An 11,149-nucleotide genomic window follows, 5' to 3' on the forward strand; every position below is an offset into this window, starting at 1 on the left:
CCTGATATGCCAAACAACATTTTTTGGCATGTGCATAGGAATTAGGAACATGGACGGAGCCATGATTTATTGTTTGAGGGGACAAATATACAGGTAAAAGTAGTAATGCCGTAAATGTAGGCGGCCGAAGGCCGCAATTTTTCTTTTAGGGTGTTGTTTTTTTCTTCAAATGATGTCACCATCGTACTCGATTAGCTGTGAGAAGTTTAAATTAATGTTTATCTTTAATAACTTTTTATATTTAAAGCCGAATTTTATACGATAATGCCTATTACTTGTAGTTTTTAACGTAAGCATAGTAGAATTTGCATAAAAATCTTATACAATTCAAGGATCTTTAAGTAATTTATAGAGATAAGGGGGACAAATTTATAAATGCCTAAGTTCTCCAGGCATAACATATGGTAACTAGCCTCGCATCAGTAGGGGCGGCCCTGAAAAAAATAGTGGCGATTATTTTATTCCCAACCTATTGGAAAGGTTATGGGATGTCTTAATTTCGGAAGATTACCCAATTTTCCTTCAACAATCGGTAGTCAATATAGGTATTTTACCTACCGGCTATTAAAGTATCCACTCGAAATATGGTTTGTGGCTGTGAAAAATCGGTAGATATGTTAAGTTCATAAATAACTTCATAAACTACCGATTATAGTACTCAATGAGGCGTAATGAGTATGAGTTATTTGAGTAGAATTCACGAAAAATCTTACGCCGACGCCGGTAACCCAAGTAACCGTCACTCTGCTGATCTTTTTCACCAAGTTGATTCAATACACAGACACGTCAACGAATTCGTCCATTTAACTTATCTTGTGAATCAATATAGATTGAGGGGTGAAACCAATGATGAGGTTATAGAACGATCTCTCGGGAAATGACGGAAATGGAAAAGATCAAGCTTCCGTTATGAAGCTCATTTCAGAATCCTTAAGGCGATGGAGAGATTTAATCCGTTTATGGATCGTCCAACACGTCCACGGCGCTAATCCTAAGTCATTGTAATAGAATTGAGGAAGTTCAATCAATAGTTATGATTGTAAAATTTAAATTATTATGATTTGTAGGTGATATCGTTATGATTTTCAAATTATTTATAACAATCGGTAGTTTGTATTCTTTATCTAACTCTCGATTATACTCCAACGACTATTTATTTCAAACTAAACTAGTCGTGCCTCGAAAATCACACACAATCGGTGAATAGTACATATTGATAATCCTCCGATTATAGATGTTGAATGAAACTAAGAAATCTGTTGACAAAAATGCAAACAATAATATATAAACATAATAATATATACCGCCCGATTATGCACAATCGGTAGTCGAGTTAAATCCTTTACTACCGATTGTATGTAATCATTGTACGTAATTTCAGTACAATCTTGTAAAAGTACGCTACAACAGCCATATTTTCAAAAAAAAAAAAAAAAAAAGACTTTGGGAGTCTCATATATATAATGAGGGTAAACTCTTCTTATTTATGCACCAAACAACACATCAATAACCCCGTGTATTCTACATATATTTTTCATCGTCTTCTCTTGTGAATTCATTCTATATCTCAACTTACAAGAGTGGCAACGTTTGACGCAGCTGAAGATTTGGTCATCCTCAAAACATGGTATCACGAAACAAGACGTCAATATGTCAAATCCGGAAGGATCACACCCGGAATATTTTGGGGGAAGGTATATAGCGAATATGTACGAGAGTATGGAAATCCAAAGCAAAGATAACTCCAACAAGTTCATGATCATTCCCGACTGGTCCAAAAAGTGGTAAATGATTACATAACGATTCAAAAGAGGATATTTAACACTAGGCACTTAAGATTATCAATCCAACAATTTGTAAGTATTTGTGTACGTCTTTTACATAACACCTGGTGGTTACATTATACGAACTTAGTATTCTTTAGTATTGGTTATTTTATGTAGGAAACACTCGCAAAAGGCACTACCTAGAGGAAAAGGGAGAAGAATCCATATATGAATTCCTGAAGTCCGTGGTCAGAGTTTAGCGAAAAATGGATACAATCGGAAGTTATTATATAATGTATTCTACCGATTCTGGGAAAATTTTCAAATTTTTAATCTCAGAGTTTGGTTATAATCGGAAGTTAGTATTTAATGTATTCTACCATTTCCGGGAAAATTTTCAAATTTTAATCTCAGAGTTTGGTTACAATCGGAAGTTAGTATTTAACGTATCTACCGATTCTGGGAAAATTTTCAAATTATGATCTCAGAGTTTGGTTACAATCGGAAGTTAGTATTTAATGTTTCTACTGATTACGGAAATATCTCAAAAAAGTTGAATTTATATTGAAAAGCTTGTACACATCTTGGCATTTTTTTACAAAAAACATGTACAAAAAGGGCGGTTCAAAATACATCTTCCAAACATAACTATCATTCATCGTCATCATCCGAGGGGATCAATTCGAGTAGGCCTTCCGGATCATTTTTCATGACACGATCCCAATCCAACATGTTGGTCTCATATTGTTTCACCCAATCCTTACAATGATTCATTGGGAAGTAATCCATCCACTTACTCACCGGAGGTAATGGACAATCTTTCTTTACCCTTAAACCGATAAAATGCATCTCATTCACAAATGCCATAACAATTCTTCTATCTTTAACCGATTCATCGCAAAATGTCCTTGTAGGTGCAAACGTCATACTACTTCCTTGCGACGGAGGAACAAATACATGCACCACGCAATTCAAAACGTTCTCTAGGAGATCCGCATATAGGCATTGTCATCCAATACTTGGCTCCGATTGTTTTCAATCCCTTTCGGCACTTTACACGCACACATAAGTCTTTGTACTCTTGTTCTTGGTCGTATCTATCTCCGGTCCTCATCATCTTCATATAAAAATCATTTTCCTTTATTAGTTGCACCACCATCTTATTTCTTAGATATTGGCATTGGGTAACATTTTGGATATTCGCCTCGTCAAAGTAACCAATTTTTCTGTAGAGACGTGAAACCCACAATTGCCATCTCCATCAACCTCGTCGGTGGAAAAAAAATGGAACAATGATTGGAGGGAGTTGTTGCAAGTACTTTTCTATAATCGTGTACGTTGATCGAATTGGTCTTCAATGGAGATCCCTAGGAAAACGAAGAGTACCATTCTTCTCTCTTATAGTCACCATCTCCATTGGTTGGGTTTGTTGCGAGTCGCTCATTTGATCAAAAACTCCTGAGCTAGCTTGACACTCCACGAACACTTCTTCTTCCACCACCTCGTCTTGACTTACTTGGACGGCTCCGTAGAGACCTTTTGTTTCACGTTTCTGGCGGTTGGTCCACCTTTATATTTTATTGGACGACCTCTTTTCTGAGGTTCCGACACACCTATTTTCTTAGGTTGCGGCTCACCTTCAAGTTCGGCTTGCACATGCTCGTGCATAGACCAATCTCTTGTTTTTGACAAATGTTTCTTCAATTCTTTTCTTTGGATGGTCCTTAACACTTCGGTGATCGGCCTACCCGCCGCCTTTTGCTTACACGGTTTATCAACCTCCCTTAAACAAGTGCGAAGGACTTCCTCTAAATGGTGCATCAAGATTTGTTTTTTGGTTCCATTTGATGTAGCGTACCGCTCGGCTATTCGTGCACACAATTCCGACTTCAAGAACGATGGGCGTTCAACTACCGAGGTGCTTGGAGTGAAATATAATTGTTTCAAGAATGGATGAATGTCACTAATGTCAATCAATTCAACATACCTACCCAACATATGACGACACGGCAGTCCAATCATATCCTTACAAACACAAACCGTATTCTCGTCATCGTAAGCTTTATAAAGCTTCAATTGTTTCATCATGTGATTTACTGCCCATTTTGTAACTTTGTGAACAATTCCCCTTAGAAGCATTTTTTCCGCAATATGTTCCAAAGGGAATTTATGTACACTAAATTGCATACAACCCTTAATATTCGTGAGATCTCGATTGGTGTATCCATGGATTGCTTTTTGGATCGATACAACTCCATTTTGATTGCCGAGTAATATTTTCTTTAATCGGCCATGAGACCCCTATGCAATGCTTGTCGTCTCGTTCTTGAAGTTACGATATTCATATGTCCATGCATACACAAACCTCTCCTTATGCGGTGTTAACCATTATTTTTTACAATAAGCCACACATTTTGGATAGTCCGTGCCCCATTCATCCTCAAATTTCTTTAAATTAACCTCACAAAATTTCCTCAGTTATCGACCAAACCATCTTGTCCCATGCTTTCATAAATAATTTCCACTTTATTCCTTCCTCCTTCCACTTTTCTTCAAATAGCCTCTTCTCTTCTTCCCGCTCTTCCACGATTAATTTGCTAAGACGTTCATCCTCTTCCGTGGACCTCTTGGTACCTTACCTCAGTTTCTTAGATTGGATATGGGGATTGCAATTGGATAGGAGGTTGCATTGAATGCACCATGTACATTGCAAGTTTCAGGCTTCCGGAAACACTACCTCTATTGCATTCATTAGAGCTTGATCATTATCCGTTACAATAACCTTTGGAAAATCGTCGTCGTTATAAATTAACCTCAATGTCTCCAACATCCAAATAAAACTCACGACGTTCTCGTGATCCATTAAACCCCATCCAACCGTAAACGTGTTTTTGTTCGAAGTGTGGCAAGAAATGTTCAACAACGACATGTTATACTTGTTTGTCTTATAAGTTGCATCTATCAACAAAATTGGATGAAAGCATTGTGCCAATTGGATCATCAAAGGATGTGCCAAGAAAATACGTACCACTTTACCATCCTTTTTTTCCTTTCGCAATGTGTAGTCATGCAACTTTGCTAATCACTCTGATTGTTGCATAACCGTTCTACCATACCATTCCGTCTTTTTGATCGTAGATAGGACCGCCTTGATCGTAGACAAAGAAGAAATGTAGCGGACCAGAAAATCCTTGCTTCCAACGGGTCGGGTTACGACCCGCTTGGCAAGCTCCGATTCTTTGGAACGCCACTCGAGAAACCATACTTCCAAATTTTTCCGTCTAACTCGATTTTACAAAGCAATTGCTTATCGATTCGAGCAAGCATCATATCCTCATCCAGTTAGGACCCGACAGTTGTTAAATGTGGCTCATCCCCTTAGGGACCTGTCAGTTAGTAGCTCATCCCCGTAAGGACCCGACAATTATTAGTCGTGGATCATCCCCTTAGGGACCTGCCAGTTATAGCTCAACCCCGTAAGGTCCCGGTAGTTATTAGCCTAAGCTCATCCCCATAGGGACCCACCAGTTATAGTTCATCCCCGTAGGGACCCGACAGTTATTAGTCATAGATCATCCCCATAGGAACCTGCCAGTTATAGCTCATCCCCGTAGGGACCCGGTAGTTAGCTCATCCCATAGGGACGCATCAGTTATAACTCATCCCCATAGGGACCCGTCAGTTAAACAGATATGAACTACTCTCAAAAGAATTAGTAATGATTTCCATCTCGATGGTATGAACCATAAAATTCCCTTTATAGGTAGTATGAACAGCCAGTACTGCAACTACCTCTTACCAAAAATATATAATGTCAAGGTTGCAACCATATATGGATAAATGGTATAAACCGTCAAGCAGTAACAGTTGTGCTGAATCGCATAGCGGCTGCTTACGTACCCTCTCTGTTGCTTGATCCCCTCTCTGTTGCTCGAAGGGATCAAGCACGACCGTAGTTCGTCATTCATTCATTTAGATAATATGAACTACTCTTATTAGTAGCAATTATCTCATACACAGATAACATGAACTGCTTACCGTAGCATCAACTATTGGTTACATTAGATAATGCAGATAGTATGAACTGCATAGCAGCAACTATCCCTGACTTATCACGTGCTAGTCTATACCTCCACTTCAAGGCTTATTCAAAACTCCTGCTGTCGAACATTCTGCATTCTGTAAAATGTTAGGCATACAGACAATACAAAAGATGTGCTGGGAATTTGTAAGAATAATCTAAATAAAAATCAACTCCTAGCCAATCTGCCAATGTACCCAACTTTACAACATCTTATATAAATTCTCTACAACGAGAAATATTTAACCTCTTAATACTCATGGGAAAGTAAGAGGATGGAAACAACCATCTGTGATACACATAAAGAAGAGACCAACGTATATCGGCATAACTAACATTTTAGGACAATAAGCAACGATCCCATTCAGCATAAAGTAGTACAAGTAGATACAAATCTTAAGTCGGACTGCGGTAGAAACTCAATGGAAAAATGGATTTAATTTGCTTGCCTATTGATAAAACGTGACTAGTACTTTCACATTAATCATGATCCCACTCATACAACGCTCCATGGTTCAAGTTACAATCCAAGTTAACTCACAAATATAATATTAATTTATTTATAAAAGAAGATGAAAAGAACCAAGTCAAGATCACTTGGTCATCCAATACAACAGTAATCTATATATACAGTTCAATTTAGCAAGGTCTCCACTAGACCACTATTCTCTTAACTGTGTTAGTAAGAGTGACACCAAGACACAGTTCAAGTGGTTGCATTTTTCAAATATAGTCCGGCACTTTTAAGCATATCACCGACCACTACGAAATAGATGAATTTTACCCATCATTAGTCCATAAATAAAAATTACTTAAACAACTAAATACTTACATAAAATGATTATAAAAATGATGGCGAAATCAGTCTAGACGATACTCTATGTGATACGATTGATGTCGTTATATTCCTGTAATTTGAATGCTAAGGAAAATTAAATAAAGTGGATCCTGTACCGTAACTGGGTATGCACATTTTGACCACATTTATAACTAGACACATTACACGCATATACACAATGAAACATGGCCATTACAGTGCCATCACTGCCAATAAAACAGGCTTAACTCGTACACCATTAGCAGCTGTTTTACAAATACTACGATGACTAGTTACCACATACACGATTTTACTGCAAACACAAATGCTACGATATCAAGCAATTCAAAATATAAATCTGAATTAGAGGCAGCTTAGCTAACATAGATTTTCCATATTAGTGACCAAAATCTTGACTTAATTTTAGTTGCATACATCTTAAAATGAAGGGAAAAATCCCATAACATGGATCATGCAGATTCAAAGCCAACAGTCCGAATCCATATGCCAAAACAAGAACTCATGTTCACTGAGAACTAAAACAACAAATGATACCATCACTAAATCATCATTTAGTGTTTATTAATCCGAAACTAGTCTGGACTTTAAAGGGGAAGACACTGACGTTTCCCTGCTCGGAAAGTTTAATTGTCACATAGATACTTTGACAAACACTTGATAGGTCCCTAAATAATTACTAAAATGTTTCATCCATAGTTGTGCCGTATAGTCCGAAACTACGACAAATAGGCAGAACGATAAATAATGAAGCACCAGAAAATACCTATATCCTTTAAAAATTCACATTAATCCATTTTCCATAAAAAAAAATCAGATGATGCATTCATGAGTTAGAACATTCCTAACCTATACCATTTAACTGCCAACTATAATGTATTACCAAGTTCACACCGAAAAGTCCAACTTCAGTGCATGATACTACTTATTTCCACTTCATAGATATTTATGAATTGATAAGATAATTAGCTAATCTTAAAGCCAAAATCTTAGTCCCAATCTCTGTTGGAGGTCACTATTTGATAAGCATATTCAGCTCATAGGTCATATCATTTCTAATTAAAAATGAAATATATATATATATATCGACTGTAGTTCTAAATTTAATTTGCTCATCTTAGAAGATGAAGATAATTAACTCAGAAATGAATCTAACTGATGCTAGTACATTAGCTAGCCATTACTAACATATTTGGGGGGAAAGCCCCGAATCCAACATTTAAATTAGGTGTACTAGCATGTCAAATCACCAATTAAATTTGATATTCATGGGATTGCCATAAATTACAACTAAACCATGCTTTAATATCATCTGACCTCAAATTTAATCATATGTTCTTATGAACCCTAATTTCTCTATGAACAACGATTTCAATTCAAGGAAGAAATTATAACAGAAAAACCAAATCGAAGCATGTATCAAGTGTGGTAATACAAACCCATAAATTGATATGAATCTCCATGTTCAGTTCAGAATGAAAGTGATTTCTTCAAACATCTTCCAATTCGAGTATGAAATTATAACAAAATACCTCAAATCAAATTTCTTCAAACGGAACAGAGAAATTCCTCCAACCCATCATCAAATCAACAAGCATAACGATCTCCACAATCTTCCTAACTTAGCTCCGTTGATTGCAAAACCCTAGTATTCTGAAATTTGAGGGTGACCGAACAAAAGCAGTGAAAGAACATAAAAATCTTCCTCTTTCATAACTCCTCTTCTTTACCATGTATCTTTTACTTTACACCCTCTGTTAGACATGTGTCAGACATGCTAAAATTATCTAGTGTTTCAATAGCATTTACTAATGGTACATATTACCACTTCTAAGGGATAACCCATTTAGTGCACACTGGCTTTAGTTAAACCCAATAAAAGACACGTAGTGTTATAAGAAAGGTTGTCGAGGTCGTCCGCCTTTATCTTACTTAATATGTCACTCGCTTTTTGGATCCGCATAGACTTCACCGTATCCATTTCATGTGGTTTTAACTAGGCAATCATTACGTGTCCAACAAGAGTATCTGGATCATCGTGGTTGTGACAACCATTAGCAACTTTAGACATTCTATACTCTTTACTATCCTTATTATTGGGCTTGTAGAAGACAATTTTAAATGGACATCCAATCTTCTTTGTATGGGTTCGGTATTTCTTCCTCTCTGTCTTCCTTACATATTTATTGTTCTTTCCCTGGTGACTCTTTTCTCCCCACCTCGCTCATATATCATTTCAAAACGACAATCCCTCATACAACCATTCTGAACTACCATGCACATCTTCTTTTTGGCATTGTTCTTAAGTCATTTGTTTGCCTCCTCCTTACTTCCAAATGTCTAAATTTGCATATACACAACAAACATCATAAGCATGAGCATTTAACGTATATCATTTAAAGAAAAAGAAAAGAGTAGTCATGAGTATACCAAATCGTTTACATAGTGGTGAGAAATATCATGCCTCAAATAGAATTCATCATCCACCGCTACAATAGACTACAAACAACAACAACAAGTTAGGCCATAAAAATCGATGCACGGGATAGCAATTTTCTACAGATTGTCTTATAATCGGAGGGTAAAAGCAGAAAATATCCTTCCGATTAAATACTTTGAAAATCTTTGACTTATGTTGACTAAACTCTAATAATCGGTAGCATTTGTACTTGTCATACGCCCGATTACATCTTAATCGGTAGAAAAATGAATATCAACTACCGATTATGAGATCCGAAGAATTCCAAAATTTTCAGTTTTGGAGGAATCTGATTTTGGGGCGACAACCATAATCGGAGGTTTAAAATTTTCTATATTCTACCGATTGTGAAATATGAAACAAGCCAATAATTGAAATTCTTGAAAAAATCGTATTTGAGACGATTTTACAATCGGTAGTTATGTAAGTTTGCGAAACACCCGATTATTCAAAATAGAAATTTTCAATTTGGGGTTTCTAAATCGGTAGAAATTTTAAGTCCCCTATTCTACCGATTGGTCATATATTATTGCATAGGACTTAGCAATCGGTAGATATATAAGTATATTATCTACCGATTCTGGGTAGTTCATGGCATTTAATGCATGCAAAAATCGAATTTTCTCGTTTAAAAATGCATACAAAGTGGGTTATGAGTTTCTTAACACAATACATGTGAGTTAGATGCATCGTTAGCTTCGATCACGGGTGATTCTACGCTTTCTACCATGAAAGCGTCGTCTAGGGTTTCCTCTCCACAAAAGTTTGGATCATTCAATATATAACCCAAATCGTCTTCTTTAAACGGTAGTGAAGCTTCAACATTATGTTCTTCATCTTCTTCTTCATGCCCATCCATGCTTCTCGTTGATTTTAAAAAAAATGGTAAAATCCACTTCTCATTCTTTCTCTTTTTCTTCCTCTCTCTCCCACCAAAACAAAAACCAAATAATGGGAAAAAGTTCCCTAAAACCAAGTTTGTACACCTAATCTACCAACTACAAAATTAACTACCAATTGTGTACACCTAGACCGCCTATTACAAAATTATCTACCGATTATTATCATCGACGCAACCGATTATATATGAGCCGATCACGGATGAATTCTCAAATCCCCAAGGTTTAGCGGTTTGGTTGTAGTTGGTTTTTTAAATCCGCGAATTTATCCCCTCCGTAGGGTAGTGAAGGAATTTCATAAAACAACAAACCATTTGAGAAGTTATAAACATCAAGTAAAATATCAAGTAGCAGTGGAACCGAAGTTGAATGTTCAATACTAAATTCACGAAGTTGAAGGGTCAAAAGGACACCATTGTTTAAAAATAAGCTAATAACGAGGATAAGCGCCACAAAATTGACATAAACATAACAATGAACAAGCACAAGCTTGTTACTCTATCACGGAAACAAAAAAGTACAGATATCTACACATGGCACTATAGGCATCATCAGATTACTAAGTGAAACAATGCTTCTTTTAGGCGTATTTGAAAAAGGAGATGCTCGTAGTTACAGCTTGGCGTAGCAGTTAAAGCTAACTGATGCACTAAGTTATGATGCCGTAAAATTGCTTTATTCCAATCATGTCCATACTAATAATTTGAACAAAACATTGAACAGGCAATGTACTGAAATAATAAAATGTATGAATAAGATATTTCTGTGATAAGAAGAACAAAAACCTAAATGGCATCCTTCGAACAGTAATGACCAGAAACAACGATTATAGCACCTGCAGAAACCAGCGAAATCCATTTTTTTTAACTAAATCCGCGGTTAATCCGCATCGTACAATCCGCTGATCCGCAGAGGTCAAATCCGTGGGTGATTAGACTGGTCACGGTTCGATTTTTCAAATCCGCAACTTTGACGGTTTGGTTGCGGCCTTACGGGTGACCCCTAATCCGCAGTCGTCCGTCTGTTGCACATCCCAAACGTCTGTCTATAGTTTTCGCTTTTGTACATGCGGTATAAGATGTTAGGCCC

The 11,149-nt window shown here is 36.7% G+C and overlaps 1 long non-coding RNA gene across 1 annotated transcript; it reads right to left on the reverse strand.

Moving 5' to 3' along the window:
• Positions 1–6,259: 6,259 nt before the first annotated feature.
• On the reverse strand, positions 6,260–8,448 carry LOC113279329. The gene is made up of 2 exons (XR_003325658.1): positions 8,122–8,448; positions 6,260–6,609 (listed from the first exon to the last, which is right to left on the reverse strand). It is a non-coding gene; the product is annotated as an uncharacterized LOC113279329 (long non-coding RNA).
• Between the last annotated feature and the right edge of the window lie 2,701 nt (positions 8,449–11,149).

This window comes from Papaver somniferum, chromosome 1, assembly GCF_003573695.1.
Source record: "Papaver somniferum cultivar HN1 chromosome 1, ASM357369v1, whole genome shotgun sequence".
In the NCBI taxonomy this organism is placed as follows: domain Eukaryota; kingdom Viridiplantae; phylum Streptophyta; class Magnoliopsida; order Ranunculales; family Papaveraceae; genus Papaver; species Papaver somniferum.